Source organism: Echinops telfairi, unplaced genomic scaffold (genome assembly GCF_000313985.2).
Source record: "Echinops telfairi isolate 266 unplaced genomic scaffold, ASM31398v2 ScPeMD7_7400;HRSCAF=8409, whole genome shotgun sequence".
In the NCBI taxonomy this organism is placed as follows: domain Eukaryota; kingdom Metazoa; phylum Chordata; class Mammalia; order Afrosoricida; family Tenrecidae; genus Echinops; species Echinops telfairi.
The window spans coordinates 50,331,826-50,349,475 of record NW_022111300.1 but is presented as its reverse complement, the minus strand read 5'-3'; positions in this window follow the sequence as shown (position 1 = coordinate 50,349,475).

The window sequence follows — 17,650 nt, the reverse complement described above, 5'->3', positions numbered from 1 at the left end:
GTTTGGTAAATATGCGCAGTAATTGAGCTTTGAACCAAAAGAACTCTCCTAATACGTGTCACCTTTGGAAATGTACTCTAGACATTGATGCCTCTTTTGGATTTCAGTCTTTGGAATAATATATAACGTATAAAAATAATAAATGTTATGTTTTCCCTGCCAATATGAATCCATGCCAATCCTAAAGGAAACACATTTAAAATGACACATGATGACAGATTACAATAGAGTCTAAAGGAGGCAGAAAGTTCTGCAAAGTCCAAACTTTGGCAGGTCTTTGGGTTTTACTGCAGTTCCTTGCCAAAATTCTATTTGATAGATGAGAACAATTTGTCTTTTAGGACATTCATGAATGAGGCACTGCAGGCATTGAATTATACATACAGAGGTGAAATTCACTTTTCATATCTGAATTTGGTAGATGAATATGCAAGTAGAATTAAATGTCCCAGATGTCTTGCCAATTTAAACTACAATAAATCTAAATGTTCAGACTAGTTCAACTAAATCAAAGTAGCTTGTACACAAAAATTGCTTCATATATGCTCCGGGCTGAAACTAATGACATCAGGGTTTCTTTAAAGTGTCCACATAGAAGATCGTATTCCTTGTTGAGCATATACTCCCCACCATGTACAATCTTCTTTGAGGTACAAGTGTCAATGTATCTATGAGATACTAAGCATTTGAAAGAACAGGTTGCGATATCAGATAAGATAATAAAAGCTGAGGGTCCGCATGAGTGATAACTAATGACCAGGATGCTGGTTAGTTATTGCTTATGAAGTAGTCAAGAAAGAGTTAGGAAGACAAACTAATCTGTAAAAGTAACAAATATATGTGCATCTGTCCCCAAAATGATGTCTTCAACAAAGGTGTGTACAAAATTTGCAACATTTTTCTAAGACAAAATGGTATTTGTAGCGATTTCAGAAATGAAAAAAAAAAAAAAATCCCCAAAGGAATCATTTTCCAAGTTTAAAGGTGGCACTTCATTCTGAGTAGAGGATGAGTTTTATGGTACAAAAGTAGTCTTAATCTCAAATATAATTTAAGCAAAACATTCATTAATCTTAAAAGGGAAAAAGACAACCAACAGATGAGCTGGATCAGGGAGGCATCAACGTCAGGTCATAATAGTGTCTGAGGAGTCACAGTTGGGATGCTATTTAAATAAGTCGAGGAACAAAGGAAACTTTCACAAATTCATGGATGGTGGTAGATCAATACATTGCAGTCATGGTGAGACTGTACAAGTGGGAACAGGACCATGATTTGGACACATACTTTATATAAGTTAGAAGAACTGAAAACATTGGTCTAGGGTCTTCCAACCAAGACAACCAGGCCAAGACCGATGGGGCCTGACTCATGTTGATGAAAGCCCACAGTACAGTCCACTGGAGACACCCACAGGCAAGCCCTTATGAGACTGACTCGCTCGTTCTGGGCTAGCTGGAATGAAGTGGATGTCAGCTGCATCACAATGCAATCTTCTTGAGGGCAAGATGAGCTATATCCTTGCTTATTCTAGAAGGTATTCGACGAAGGCTTAAACTATGTGGCAGGGACTTTGAATCTGCATCTGCAAGGTCATCTACAAACAGGGTGCTCAGCATTTCAGCTGTAATACAGGAGGGCGCCAAAGGAATGCACAACTGGGACTGACTACGACTCTCTTGAATGTCATTGTGGTTCACAGATGAAAAGTGTCCATGGAACAAAATATAAAACATTATTTGGTGACCTGAAACTAAAATGAGCTTTGACTCTTACAATGGAGCCTGAATTTTTCTCTCTCTGGATGGCGATTCTTCAAAGGATTGCATTCAGGAGACGGACATCAACCAATCTGTGTTTTAGATGATAATTCAAGTCTCAATATTCAATTCAACTAACTAATTAGAAGGAGTAAAGAGGAGAGACATGCAGAATTGCTAGGAAACTATTGTAATTCTTGGAATGAAATGTTAAAATATTGCCCTCACTTTGTAATAATTAAAAATGATTCGAGTAAGTTATTTGAGACAACTTTGAGGAGGAAAGCATGATAAGAATATAGGTACTATCAAATATGAAAGTTATAGAAAACGTGGAACATAAAGGGAAAAATGATCGTCCTTATAGACACATTCAATCAACACCTACATTAAAACCATTGTAAAGGTGAAGGCACACAGGATGCTTAGCGGCTTAAAAGAAAATACAGAATGATCAGCTTCTGGTACGAGGTTATTTTATTACCGGTAGATAATGTAGTCCATCATTATATGTTAAACATAAAGCCTCAAACCTCATGAAATATTAGAACAGTAAACACATATTTAGAGCCAACAAAATGGAGAACTGGAGCATTGAGCATTTATAAAATGTTATCCACAAAGCAAAGCCATGCAGGACTATGGAGAGACCAATCTGTAAGGAGTGTTCAAGTGCTCAGAGCAAGATGTTACAAACGATTATCTGAGTGTCTCACTTTCTAGATGGAGTTACAAAATGAAATAGAGCAAAAATAAAAGATGAGCTAGAGAAGTTGTCATTAACAAAGTTTGGTTTCATCATCTCCTAAGGCTTTAAAAAAATATTTTTCTCACTTCTTAGATCTGAGCCTGATAGTGAGACTTAGAGCCTTTGGAGGCTTTAGATGATGATTAACTCAGATAAAGAAAATCTTTTTCCCTTGTACCCTCCAGCAAAATCTGAATTTAGCAAAATACAGCTTAAATGGCATTCACTGGCCTTTCTTTTTGTCAGAGCCTTTATAGAGAGATAAGCCCAGGAATTTTCCATGAGAGGATTGAAACAATTTGTGAGTACTTTGTACTTTTCTAACTAGAGAATACTTTGTATTTTTCTAACTAGAGAATAATATGTCTTTTTCAAAGGATAATTTTTTTTAAATGTAATGATGTAAGGCATTTTGCTGAGGGAATGCAGACACAATGTACACAATAAGTATTTTTTCCTTATTAGTTTAGGATTGCAAATGACACAATGAACTCAAAGGCTTGGAAAATGTCTTTATTTGAAAGTGTTTTTTTCCCCTTCAAATCTCAGAGAATAAATAATCTGTCAATATTTTCATGTCCCAAACATATAGCAGTATGTATATACAAAAAAACTTATAAGCATGTATTTGTTTTACTTGGGCTATATGTACAAAAAAATTATCTTGAGGCAATGGGAAAAAAACACACAAATAAATCCCTGTACAATTAACTCTTCTAATTGCTGCCAGGAAGTTGTATACCTCCAAAAACAGCAGAATTGTGTGCTGAATATATTTACAATAAAAATAAAAGTAGCTTCTCAGGCTGGGTATTTACCACTAGATAACTAATGGGATTTTGCCTCTTAGTCTGAAGGTTTAGGGTCAGGGCTTCATAAATTATTTCAGCTAAACCCACAATACTTTATCCATTGTTAAAAAAGAAAAGTCTGCCTTGAGCTCTTGGCTCTTTTAATAAGTGTGACCAGGAAACTTCGCTCCATCGGTGATTGAGTGTGGGACTGCTCACCAACATGATGATGGGTCAAAGGCATTGCCCACTTCATAGAAGAAAGATCAAGCCTATGGACGGCATCTGGAAGGTTGTCCTGCTTTGCAAACCGCATGGAGCACTTTCACTCAGTCCTAGGAGGCTGCTATGAGTCAGGATCAACTCAACGACAGTGAGTTCTGCTAAATGGAATCAAGTTGACATTAGCGACTTTAAAACATGAGTCAGGAACTTTAGAGAGCAGTCAATGGAGGAGGATGAGAATGGTTGTACAACTTGAAAAATATCATCCATGTCACTAAGGACAGTACAATCTGTTGAATCTGAGTATGCTTTGCTTGATATGTTTTTGACAACAAAATAAATAAAATAAATGCCTCTGTTCAATCATACTGTTCAATCTTGACAAATTCTCAGAATTATCATGATGCAATATATGTATGTAATGATTGTCCTGAAAAACGATTGACTTAAGAGTCAATACTTGTTCTAATTTTACTACAATGTCTCCAAATCTCTTGGGGGCTTCTCTTAAATCACATTTTAGCAGTGATTTAAGAAAATCAATCTCAATTACTTTAAATTCATACCTCATTTCAAACTCCAAATAGATTTTCTCAATGCGACTGCTCACCTTGCTTACCAGACTTAAAAGCTGAATGTTTTTGCCTCTTGAAAACAATTCAGTTCACCCCCAAAAGTTAAAGTGTACCTTCGACCAAAGGCATCCACAGAGTACTCCAGGCAATTGTAGAGCTTAAAACACAACTCTAGAGTGTGTTTTTTTTAATAATACTCCTCTATGCTATTTTTATATATTCGGATGATCAGAAAATCTGAACAGTCTTCTGTATTTATTGAGATTTTGGCTTATTATGGCTAAGCTCTAAACTGTACTCCTGTATCATATGGATATAAAAATAACAGGTTATGGCTCAGGTATCAAGGTGTCAATTTATGTGGAAAATGCTCCTGCTATTATCATTGAATTATACATTATACTATCTTATAAATGGGACCTAAAGAATAATTTAAGGATAGTGTTAAACTATTTGTAAAGGCAGTACAGCATATAAATATTAAAAAACACTTTCCTGAAATCATCATACAAATTAATCATTTGATCCGAAAGTTCTAAGGCACCATCCGCTAAACGACATGTGTCAATGCATGAAGTACATAGAACATTATTTGTGTAAGAGCATTGGGAAACACAAAAAATGACAGCACCAGGTCAAAACAATTTCTCCAAGAAGTGAAGCAAGCAGGACTGGAATGATGATGATGTTGGTAAACCTGCACCAGCCCCTTACTGAGAATAAAGTCCCTGTGAGGGTAATGAATGAACAACACCAAAGAAGGACTGCATAACTCAACTGCACCACAAGGTTATACCAGAGCAAGCTGGGGATCAAAATGTGGCAGGATTATGTAAAAAGATTTCTAGAATTGCATCTGTATTCCCTGTGTGCCCACTATATCCAGATCCAATAAGCATAGTTAACACGAGTGTTACATAGCTGAACAATTCTAGGACTCAGACATCTTGCTAGGAAAGAAAATTGCCACAGTAACTTACTAAAAAATCAAAATTTTGGAAAAGTTGCACCCTTTCCTGTTAAAGTGAGAGCTCCTCAGCACTTAAACGTTTTTAAAGATCAAACATGGTAAAATACCTACTGGGATTATTTTGTATTTCTAAATGATGTATGTCCACATCTTAGGAATCAATATTATCCAAAGGACAAATGAATGATGTTTGAAAATTTCTAACAGTTTTATTCAAAGATGAAAATAGATTATTAAATTTTAAAATTGATTAATAGTTCAAGTCAAAGACGATACCCTTCAATTTGGATTGCAACTCACTGTAATGAAAACCACAATCTTCACACTTGGACTGAAAGACAATATAATGACAGACATAGAACAGATTGGAGTTGTCATGGATTTCATTTTACTTGGCTCCCTCATCAGGGCTCCTGGAAGTAGCAGTCCAGAAAAGGAACAAACGATTGCACTGGACAAATCTGCTGCGCAAGACGAGCCAGGTTGCCACATGGGAGATGAAGGTATGCCTGACCCGGAAAAACCCTGGCATTTTCAACCACCTCGTATGCAGGGTACGGTTGAACGGTGGACACGACTGAAGAAGAATCGATGTACTTCAAGTGTGGAGGCGCTGACAAATATTAAAAGGACCTTGTATTTCCAGAAGACCAAACAAATCTGTCTTGGAAAAAATGCATTCTAAAATTTTTTGTGATCACAATGATACAATTCTTTTAAATGAGATTGAAGTATTGAATCAATGCCTCTTGATTGCCAGTTTGATCAATTTCAGAATGAAGATATTGGTACAATTCTTCAATATCTGCATCACTAGCTTGATTGGTTGTTGCATAAATTAGAATAATTTTTATTGGCTAAACATCCTTGCATATGGATAGATATTTTCCTACCACAGACAGTATTGTACTTCCAGATGGATCTTCAAATGTCCTTTTGGAAGATGAACGGGATGCCATTCTTCTTGATTCGGCCATCATGGAACAGTAAACGATATGACTTTTGGATGTAAAATGTCCAATACCAGTTCATTCCCGCTCACTGACACCCAGAATGTTGTTCTTTTGTGCTCCATTTCATTTTTGACAACTTCCAACTTTCCTAGATCATACTCAGACATTTATAAATTTGATCACAAATGGATATTTGCAGCTATCTCTTCTCATTTTGAGTGCTACCCCATCAGTAAAGAAGGTTCTGAAGCCCAACTTCCTCAGGCGTTATCCCATCAGGTCATTATAGTCGTCTCTACGTTGAGAAGGAGGCTCTTCCTCAACCATATTTTGAATTCCTTCTGACCTGATGAGCTCATCTTCCAGCACTTTCTCTGACAATGTTCTGCTGCTATTCACGAGCTTTTCAATGTTATCTATTCGTTTTTCAGTGTCTAATTCCTCTGAATTAGAAGTGGACAGCCTATTCCTTCTTCACAGTTTGCTCTTAGTCTGGAAGCTCTGCTGAAACCCGGTCGCTGTGGGTGGTTCTGTTGCTGTATCAATTACCGATGTCATAGCTTCCAACATCCCAGCAACACACAACCCACAACAGTATGACACACTGACAGGCAAATGGTGACTTTAATAGAGCAATGTGTGATCATTGTTCACTTGAAAACTTTTACATTTCTCATCAGAATGTCAATAGTCAGTCATATACAACGTTGGCTATAATATCTGAATATCAATAAAAATGTTCAGATTTCATATTATAGGGTAAATAGAGTTCACCTACTACAATCATGACAGACACATTTATCAATACATTTTCTTGACATTGTTATGAATACCTAGTGATAGTATTTGAAGGGGTGCTGTTGAGTAAGCAGTGGACTGCTAACCACAAGATTGGCCTTTCAAGCTCGTTGGCAATTGTGTGGGAGAAAGAGGAGCCTATCTGCTATTCCAACCTGTGGGAAGCCTGAGATACACTTGATGGAGTGGTGAGGTGTGGACTTGAGGTGATGACAGCGGGGTTTAGTTTGATTGATAATATTGAGGTCTTTTGTCTTTAGTGACCAAAGAACAATCCAAGATCTTTTAGCGGGTAATGATGCCTTTTATATACTTGTTTTTAAAAAAATCCTCTTTAAAGACTTTTCTGGAGTAGATTTCCAGATACACGGTACAAACTATTTTCCATAATATAAACCTTAGTGAAACAAAATGTGGATACATTAACATGACCTCTTAAATAGAGTACATATCTACAGATTAGGAACTACTTACACACACACACACACACACACACACACACACTGAGCAATTAGGCTGGTTTGCATCATGTGGGTATTAGCATTGTGTTCAGCAATTGTGGAGCTAGAAGGGATAAAAATTCCTGAATTATGTATCTGAAATTTTCAATGCAAAATTAATACACCATGTATGAAGTCAAAGTAGAAATTGGCTTAAAAGATATTTCTTTGTTTCTGAAGTATTAAAGGACAGTTTTTTTTTCTTTTATGTAAGCTAACAATATTATTGTCCTGAATGCATTCTTCTATTGAAAAAAACACCAGATTGTCTCTGAATTCTATTGTCCCCCAATGCTTACTTTAGCACTATTCATTTGGCATTTCCATCCCTATTTTGAAAAGGGGGAGTAGTCCATCCAGGATTGCTGCAACAACCGTCCTAAAACCTGGACCAGAGATTTTGGTGACTGCAGTGGTCTTTGCTGGGTTTTCTAGATTGGGCAGACAGCTCAGAGTTTTGTGGGAGCCACGTGTTCTCCTCCCATGGTTTTCTGTGTTACTCAAACATAAATAGCCAGACTATTCGATCTTCTGCTCTCAGCGAGTTAGTCTCTGAGACTCCCAGGGGCAATTGTCCCCAGATCAGTCGGGTCACTAGGAGTTAGCACCAACTCAATGGTGCAGCGTTTGGAATGCATGGGGTTTTGGGGCTGTTCTGTGATTAGCCATAGCTAGAAATGGGAGAGTAGATTCCCTTCATTAATTCTCAGATGCTGGTTCAAATAATTCTTAAAGGCTTAAAGATATATTTGGAGATTATCTTAAGAGAAAATTCTCGGGCTCAGTTGCACATTTTTTTTTCCTGTTTGGTTTTGTTTTTTAGCCTCAACTTTTTACGTATGCTCTTATGTATATTTCTGAGACTCACTTTACTTTTCTTCAAAATGAGAATTGGGGAGGCAATTGCCTTTAAGCTGTCTTGAGGTGCAATTAGCAAATAATAAACCATCAAAAATACTAACAATTGTAAATTTCAAAATATCCCAAAGGAAAATATTTCTTGTCTTTTTGAGTGTATGCTGTTTTTCCAAGTGGTGAATGGAGATTATTTTGTTATCTGGTAAATTAGTGATACTTAAACAAGCAAAAATCACTTTAGTATTGAAAATTAAGAATGTGAATGTAAGATACTAACATTATTATAAAAATAATTTATTTTAAAATGCACTAGGCATGCTTTCTCTGCTGAATATTGGATAAAGGATTATAAAGAAAAAATGTTTTAAATATCTGGTTAGTGGAAGCTAAATATCTGGTTAGTGGAAGCTAAATATTTGGTTAGTAGAGGCAAAGAAAGAAGAATAAAAACTCAGATTCTCATCAGGTGGCCCAGGTTTTGAGATCTGAGTCTACTGCATATACATGTATGTGTACTTGGGAAGATGGCTAACCTATTCCGACCTCAGTTTAGGTTAGTTTAGCCATCTGTAAAATTAAACTACTGGTATTAGTCCTTCAGCATTCTTAGAAGGGTTAAAATAACGTTTTAGAGAGTACCCAGCACAATAACTTTGATGGTAGCAGGCACTAAAATTTTATTTTATGTTCTTTAATCTAGAGGAAGCAAGAAAAATTGTCATATCCGCTCATCTCTATATAATTTTATGCCCAATGCTTTATATCCTTATTTTGATTAATATGTATGGAAAGACTCACCAAAGAGTAAAATAAATCACATAAGCATAAACATTTATCAGACCAATGAAGCCAAAATACTTGTTAATGCAGGTACACTGATGTTATTAAGCAATGATTTTGCATCCTAGCTTTAAGCACACAACTAAAGCTAGATGATTGTACATCATATTTATAAAGATGAGAATATCCAAAACAATACCTAAGCACAATCACAGCATATTCCAAACTAAAATCATATGTTGTCTATAAAGAAACATTCCTAATTAGTATCAGTGTTTCCTGAACTGCCATCATTTGAGCAGATAAACATTTGACATTTGACATATAGATATATATGGAGAACTTGCAGGCTACAATGGAGCACCACAAAGAAAGCAAATAAGCAAAACTGGATTTTTCTTCCATCATATATCCAAGCCACAAAACTGAATCCAGTACCATTCGATTTATTTCCATCAGATAGTAACCCTATAGGACCGAACCAAACTGCTCCATAAGGTTCCTAAGGCTGTACATCTTTTAGGGAAACAGACAGCCTTTTTTTCTGCCCTGGATCAGTTGGCATATGAACTGCTGACCTTAAGTTGGCTGCCAAGCACTGTCACTACTGTACCATGAGAGCATGTTTTTTGTTATATACATATTATTTATAATATTAACCATAGTGGTCAATTATTTTAACTTTTATTAAATAAACATCTAAAATGTTTTATGTGGGATATAGAGTAAGAAACCAATGGATATGAAGCTAATAAATAACCCTGCTGCTGGTACCATGACTCCGTGTCCAGTGCTAACTACAAGGTGGGCAGTTCAAACCCATCAACTGCTCCTTAGGAGAAAGAGCAGGGGATCTGTTTTTAGGCCCGGAAACACTGTGAAGCCATTCCTCAAGGTCACATGGGGTGACTTTGAGCCAAAATCCACCCCGTGGCTCAAAGCGTGAAGCTTTCTATCATGAAAAGAGTGGAGGAGACAGTGTGCAAATAAGCTCACCGAATCTCAGTGCAAGCTCTAGTCATTTCTATGGAGAAGAATTGAAGGCTTTGGAAGAGCAACAGGGGACCACCATCAAGATGGGTAGGCAGAGAAGAAAACCTCTAAGGAAGTGACAATTTGGTTCAGAATAAGATGACAATACCAGGGGAGGGGTTGAGAAAAAGCTCCCCATCTGAGATTAGGCAGAAGGAGCACCCCGGAGCAACCAGCCACAGTCCGTAGTGGCTGAGCAGCCCGAGGGCTGGGGCATGAAGGGTGATGATGGGCGAGGAGAAAGGAGTATGCATGAGGGTGACCAAGACAAACAGCATTCAATACTTACAACTTTATTCTAAGGGCAACGGAGAGATTGAAGTTCTTAAGCAGCTGAGTAACGTTTATCAGTTTAAAGTACAGCGGTAAGAAAGGAATGCTTCACCTTATAGGGTAGAGGCATTTCACCCAACTTGATACAAAGAAGGTTTCTGAACGTCAATATGCATTTTCCAGTCTTACTTCAGAAAACTGGGCAATTTACTCAAGAAAGAATCATTCTATTAAGATGCTGAATGAGACTGCATAGCAATCTTCTAGTGAAAGCTGGGTAAATGGGATGGCAACATCTAACTGGGGTTAGGATTTCTAAGACTGCTCTCTGAGTTCTCTAGCACTACTGTGACGTAACTAGCACAGGCAAAGGGCCTTAACAAGCAGATGTTTATTCTCTGGTTACTTACGAGGCTAGCGTCCAGAACCCGCATGCTGGGTCCTGGGGAGGCTTTCTCTCGTGTCAGCTCGGAGGGAAGGTCTGGCAGCATCTGCAGGCCGGCAGTCCTTGGAGATCTCCATGGGGCTTGACGCCAATCTCGCTCTGGACTCATAATCAGAGGACCCCGGGTCAAAGGACCCACTCCACGCTGAGTTCTTCCTTTCTGGTAGTCCTAAGTCCCTCAACTCACTGCTTTCTCCTCTCTACTTTATCCCTTGTAAGATACAAGATGCTGCAGGCCACATACCAAGAAGACTTCCCCCACATCAGGCCAGGGCTGTGATAGAATTAAGGGCCCCTTCCCACCCTTCGCCCTCATAGACTTATCACACCAGATCACTTCACGAGAGAGGATTCCATCTTTACACAACTGACATATTGCACCACTACATGAGCGCTCAAGCGCTAAGCATCATGGCCCACCCACAATGACACTTATATTGAGGGGAGACAATTTAATTCATGACAGCTGATTTGCCTCCACTGTAATTAATATCCTTTAATTCTCCATCAAATCCACATTTTAAAGACAATGTTATTCTTTACCCTTTTTTCTAATATCAGTCAAACTAAACATGTTCAAACACATTTCATAATTTTAACTTTGCAGGATAGGGCTCATTATCTTGTCTTTAACTCACAAAATCTAATATTATCCATCTACAAAGATTCACTATCAGAAAGTGTCTCCCCTGTCCTGTCCCCTCAAAAATCCATCTCAGCTCTAAAACAAGATTTGATTTCTTATTTGCCATTCTATGAGGGGAAAAAAAATCTTACTTGTCATTACAAATAAAATGATACATATTCAATTTATTTAAATGAAGGATCAAGATTTTAAAATGCTTTATCAGCAGCTTATCACACCAGAAAAAGACACAGGGCAAACATTGATCTCTTTATAAGGGAACTGTTTTTTGCTTGATTTAAAATTGCATTCACTGATTGAATTATCAATTAGAGTTGTACATAAAATATTCATATTGTTTTCACCTTGTTGCTATCCAAAAACAAATAAGTACGTGGATAGTAATACATGGTGGAACGTTGGACTGAATCCCGTTTATGGTACGTTTTTAAACAGTGAAAACGGTTTTGGAATCCAGTGTATTTCTATGTTCAACTCAATTGCTTTTTCTGGAGAGAAGAGATCAGCTCTTACTGTTACAATTTCCTTACCCAAGGATGAGTTACTACCTAAACCAAAAATTAATTTGCACCTCAAGAAATGTAAGTGAAAAAAAGAGTTTCCCATCTGCCAGGTAAGAAACCGCTTTAAAATAGAATAAAAGTGTTAGCTTTCCTTAAAATTGAATTTACACCTTGCTCCAGTGGGGTGGAGGATAGGTAATGAGTTCAGTCTATTATGTGATGTTTGGTGTCTGCACAATTTTGCTATACTTCCCAAAGGATTCCATCTCCTATTTTTATGGAAATATAGATTGACACCTGTAGGCGGAGTCAAGAGCAGCATACACACAAGGAGAAGAAAAAAAAATGGAGAAGAAGCTATTCAGAAGGCCAAAGGTAGCCCGGGCACTTTATCTGCCCTATACTGGGCCATTTCTCAGCTGATTGCCAATAAATGAAGCAATTAGAGAACAATCCTTAAGTACCACTTTCAGGAGCTACCAAAAGGTCATACTTTATTACTGTTGTAAACTGCCGCTGTGTTTGAACTGGCATGTTGGATCCTAAACATTCTGCGGCCCATTTTTTCCCCTGTAATTATTGCTTTTCCTGGAGACTTTGAGGTGGGCCTTAATTATGTGTTGGATTAAAGCCAAAAACTGTTCATCTAACTCGGGGGTTTGTATGCAGGTCCCCAGCTGTGCAGCATGAAACAGACTGGACTGTTCCAGAAACAGTGAGTATTAATTATGAGGGCATTGGGTTCATTATGGTGCTGAGAGGACTTAGTAATGGAATCACCTGAGAAGGATTAGGGGATAAATAAAGTACCTAGCCCCTCGGACCTACTTCATTTACCTTTCAAGCAGAATCTCCTACAACTGGGTGCTAGTTGGATCTGTATTCATTTCCTTCTCTTCCCTGGGAAGTTCTTAGATTATAATCACTTTGGCATTTCTGATGGCTGTAAGGAGACCAGTTGGTAACATGGTTAAGGTGCTGGACTACTAAGGTCTGTTTGCACTGTTGAACCTGCCCCCACCTCACTCCAGCCTCTCCGAGAGAAAGATGTGCCAGTCTGCTTCCCTGAATAAGCTTCCATACAAGTTCACAGCCCGAGAGTCTTACAGGGCAGTGCTCTGTCCTACAGAGTCACTATATGTCAGAATGGAGTTTGGAGCAATAGGTTTCATTTGGTTTGAAAAAGCACTCATTTAATCAGGTGATACGAGCACCTACTGTGTGTTTGAAGCACAGCATAAAGAGGAGGGAAAACAGTGACATCAATTTAGAGTAAACATAATTTCTTTAAAAATCGGGATGTAAATAGGGTTAAACACTTTTGATCATGGCTTATTAAGGCTTTATCAAAAAGTGCAAAGAAGAGAATCGCAGTGGCTGGAATAATGGGCTCAAATATAACAAACAACTGTGGGTGTGGCGCAGGACGGAGCAGTGTTTCATTCTGTTGTACATTGTGAGTTATAATAGACTCAGTGACACTTAATAACAATAATAAGATGGATATGGAAAGCTTGCATTATATTCCCCAATGTGGCAATATGGAAAATTCCCTTAGTAGTACTTCCTCTCCCTACTCCACCACCACCACCACCACCACCATTTCTCTGTGAGATGAGCCCTGGGGGTCACAGGTCAGCAGTTCTCAAACACCATCCACTTCACAGGAGAAAGACAAGGCGTTCTACTCCCATAAAATTTACCACCTCTGAAATCCACTGGGGGCAGTTCCCCCTTGCCCTACAAGGTAGTAGTAAGTTGACACCAAATAGATGGCAGTGAGGGAGGGCGGGATGGAGGGATTTCTCTGTGAAATAAGTAAGAGTCAATGGGAAAACAGAGTGAGAATTTGGATCTAAATTTGTACCAGGCGGTGCATCCATATTTAGGAACGTTAGTCAAGAGGAAGAGTCAGAATATAGTGGTAAACAGTATATATGAGAGAATTTTTCAAGAAATAACGAAAGAAGCTTTGACTGGAAGTTGGTGTGCAAGTTGACTGGGCAAGAGATAAATTCAATATGTACAAGAAGAAACCCAAATAGGCATTGTGCTTGGGGGCTGGGGGTCTATAAGTAGCTCAAAATACGTGGGTACAGCTTGTGTGTTTGGGACAGCTGAAGGGAAATGAGAATTCATATTAAGAGAGTCGTCAGGGCAGTCAGAGAGCTGAAGGTCTAGTTTTACATGGTGATTTTATACAAATGTTTATGAGCACTAATAAAGAATCTTCAGTGATAGAAAACCTTACAACAGGGTGATTACAACAGGTAATCACTAAGACACAAACTATTAAAATGTGAGAGAGGATTTATCCATCAGGAGTTCTCTACCAGAATTTTAAAAACTGATAATAAATAGGAGACTGGGTAAAAACTGTCTCTTCCTCTTGACCAATTAGAAGCATAGAATATAAACACAATACTAAAGGATGTAGAAATACCAGCTTTGCCAGGATAGATGGTGAAAGATGGGGTTAATGAAGTTAGCAGGTTACAGTGGATATAGTTTGCGAGGCCAAATAACACATCAATTCACCCAGAGAAATAAGAGCTATGCTAGAGATACTAATAACCCTTTTCTCCTCTAGAGCTGATAAAACCAGATGTGACCTCCAGATAATAGCCATGCAGGTAATAAGCAAAGCCAAAGCAAGCTCACTGCCATCAAGTTGATTCCAGCTCATCACCACACCGGAGGACAGAGACAAATGTCTCTCTGGGTTACTGATGCTGGAAATCAGGCGTCCTCAAACTAAGGCCTGCGGGCCACATTCGGCCCACCGAGGACATTTATCCGGCCCGCCGGGTGTTTTTGCCCCGTTTGATTTTTTACTTCAAAATAAGATATGCGCAGTGTGCGTAGGAATTTATTCATAGTTGTTTTTAAAAGAGGGAACCGATTACAAGGAACTATATTTGACCTCCTCCCTGGGGGACAGACAACAGAAAAGTGGGTGAAGGGAGATGTCGGACAGGGCAAGATATGACAAAATAACAATTTATAAACTATCAAGGGCTCACGAGGGAGGGGGGAGCGGGGAGGAAGGGGAAAAATGAGGACCTAATGCCGGGGGTTTAAGTGGAGAGGAAATGTTTTGAGAATGATGAGGGCAATGAATGTACAAATGCACTTTACACAATTGATGTGTGTATGGATTGTGATAAGAGTTGTATGAGCCCCAAATAAAATCATTAAAAAACAACAACAACAACAAAAAAAAAAACTGTAGTTCAGCCCTCCAATGGGTCTGAGGGACAGTGAATTGGTCCCCTGTTTAAAAAGTTTGAGGACCCCTGCTGTAAATCTTTAAGGGGGCAGAAAGCCTTTTCTCTCTCCCGTGGGGTCTCTCATGAGTTCAGACCATTGACTTTGAATGAGCAACCCAATTCAGAATGCACGGAACCCACAGGGTTCCCCCCACCCTTTTTTTTGAGAGAGAGAGAGAGAAATTGTTGAGGCTGTTGAAAAATGACCTCCCTCCTTAATCTTCTTTTCCTCTTCTCCCCCACAGTGTTCCTTAATGAAGATTATAGACCACCCAGAACAAGAGTGACCTCTTGTGATACATGAATGTCAGAAATCCACTGGACACAATTGCCTAAAATTAACAGTAGTTACTAGGCTGTTCTAACCCACAGAGTCTTAGGAAGGAGACAATCGAACTAGTGCCTGTGCGAGCAATTTAGACAGCCAAAGGGCGCTTTTCAATGTGTGCTATCTAGAGTAAGGGAGGATGGATGACATAAAGTAGATGAGAGCAGTTGGACCAATGAAATAAAGTGTCCTTCTCGGTCTCAGTGCTTATCTCAGTTTCCAGAACTAGATCCACTGACTAAAAGGAAAAATGAAGCTTCTGAAAAAAAGGGACTTGTATTGTTTCAGCAAATATCTGTGTGGATGATCTTCCAGACACTCCTCAAAAGGATCAAACAACATCATTATTATTCCATAGCAAGTAAAATTTTGCTGCGGATATTTCCAAATTAGCTACATCAGCCCATCTGCAGGGAGCTGTCAAAACCTCAAGGCAGATTCCTAAGACGACATAGACTGAGGGATTGTGTTGCTGACTTCTGGCTGAAAGCAAATCATTCCAGAAAGATGTCTACTTTTGTATTGTTGACTATGCGACGACATTCACTTTGTGTATCATAACAAACTATGGCTAACACTGGTAACAATGGGAATTCTAGAACACCTGATTGTGCGCAAGACTCAGTCACATGAATAGAAGCAGGGAGAGTGTATGGCTGAAAATCCATTTAAACCTGGTGGCGGACCAACTGAGAGACATCTTTTTATTTGCCTCAGAGTGCTGAGAGATCAGGATAGCAGTACTGCTTCCAGTGGTCCTGGGCTTAGCAGCAAAGGATCTGCTGGACTGGGTCAGGAGTGGAGGTGGTTCTGGGGAGTCTTTCAATAATGAAGTGAGGTGGGTTATCGAAACCATTCAAATCATGATACAAACTGACCTGAAATTCTAAACTCATTGTTAAGACCAATGCTATCTTTCTGATGAAGGGGCCAACAGGAAGTCCTCACCATGCCTCTGCTGGCACTGCTGTGCCCTGGGATACCTGAGGCGGAGGGTATGCTTTAGGTGGGCTGGAGGACACACTGGTGGGACCTTCTTAGCTGAAGCAGCCATTTCAAAGAGATCACTCATGGCCCTCTGGGCTCGAATATAAGAATGACAATGAGGATGGCCAAGAATAAGTCGGTGCTTCATGGGGTTGCTGTGAGTTGGAGATCCCTTATGAGCAGGGAAGATGACCACCACCAACTCAGGAAAAGAGCTTCGTTGAGCCATCCTATCAGATGCAGCATCTTTGGATGATAAGATTAATACAACCTCAAGTATATGACATAAGGACCTTGTCACAGAAATGTATTATTTTCTATTCCTGTAAGAAATGAAGATTAGATATAATTCATGTTTGCATGGAAATGACAACAATATACAATTGTCCCTGAACTCAGTGAATTCTCCTACTTTCTATTATAGTATAAACTAAAGAATTCTAGACCATCTGGATAACCTACAAAATATTTCTCTGGTCTGTAATCTAAATGATCTCATGTTGATCTGATAACAAAAGCAGCACTTTACTCTTACGTCAGTGACTTAGAAAAACACATATGTTTCCATAAAGAGGTCAAAAATTCTACAAAGAATCAAATCCCCCTATACCAGTAAAATGTTTGGAATTCAATGCCTTTAGATTACCAGAATATATATACACACACATATACATATACACACATACACATACATACATACATATATATAAATATATATATACATACTTATACATGCCTACGTGTATATACTTGGATACTTGTGTGTATATAGATCCCTTACTTATCAACACAGTTCAGCTCTAAAGACAAGGCTGTTAGTTGGAAATCTGTGTGATACAAAAATGAAGAGTGAGTACCTCATTCTCATGAAATGAAGAATATATAATTCATTCCTTAATTTTTAAATCACATCATCCTATAACCACCCAATCACATCATCACATAACTGTAAGTAGCCTCCCATAAATGCATAATTCCATCAGTATTTGCTTTCCAAACCACGGCTCAGGCAAACTGACACATCACTGTAATCATCACGCACTCTTAAACCATCATTGTCAATGTTACTCTCACGTAACACCTTGGGTTTCCATAGTCAGATGTACACCAAAATATTTGGGCAGTAGAAGTTTTACTACTGTAAGTGAGAAGTAGGTATGTATATAGGAGGAGCTTCAAGGGGTTCATTCCAGTAATTCATAAATGTTT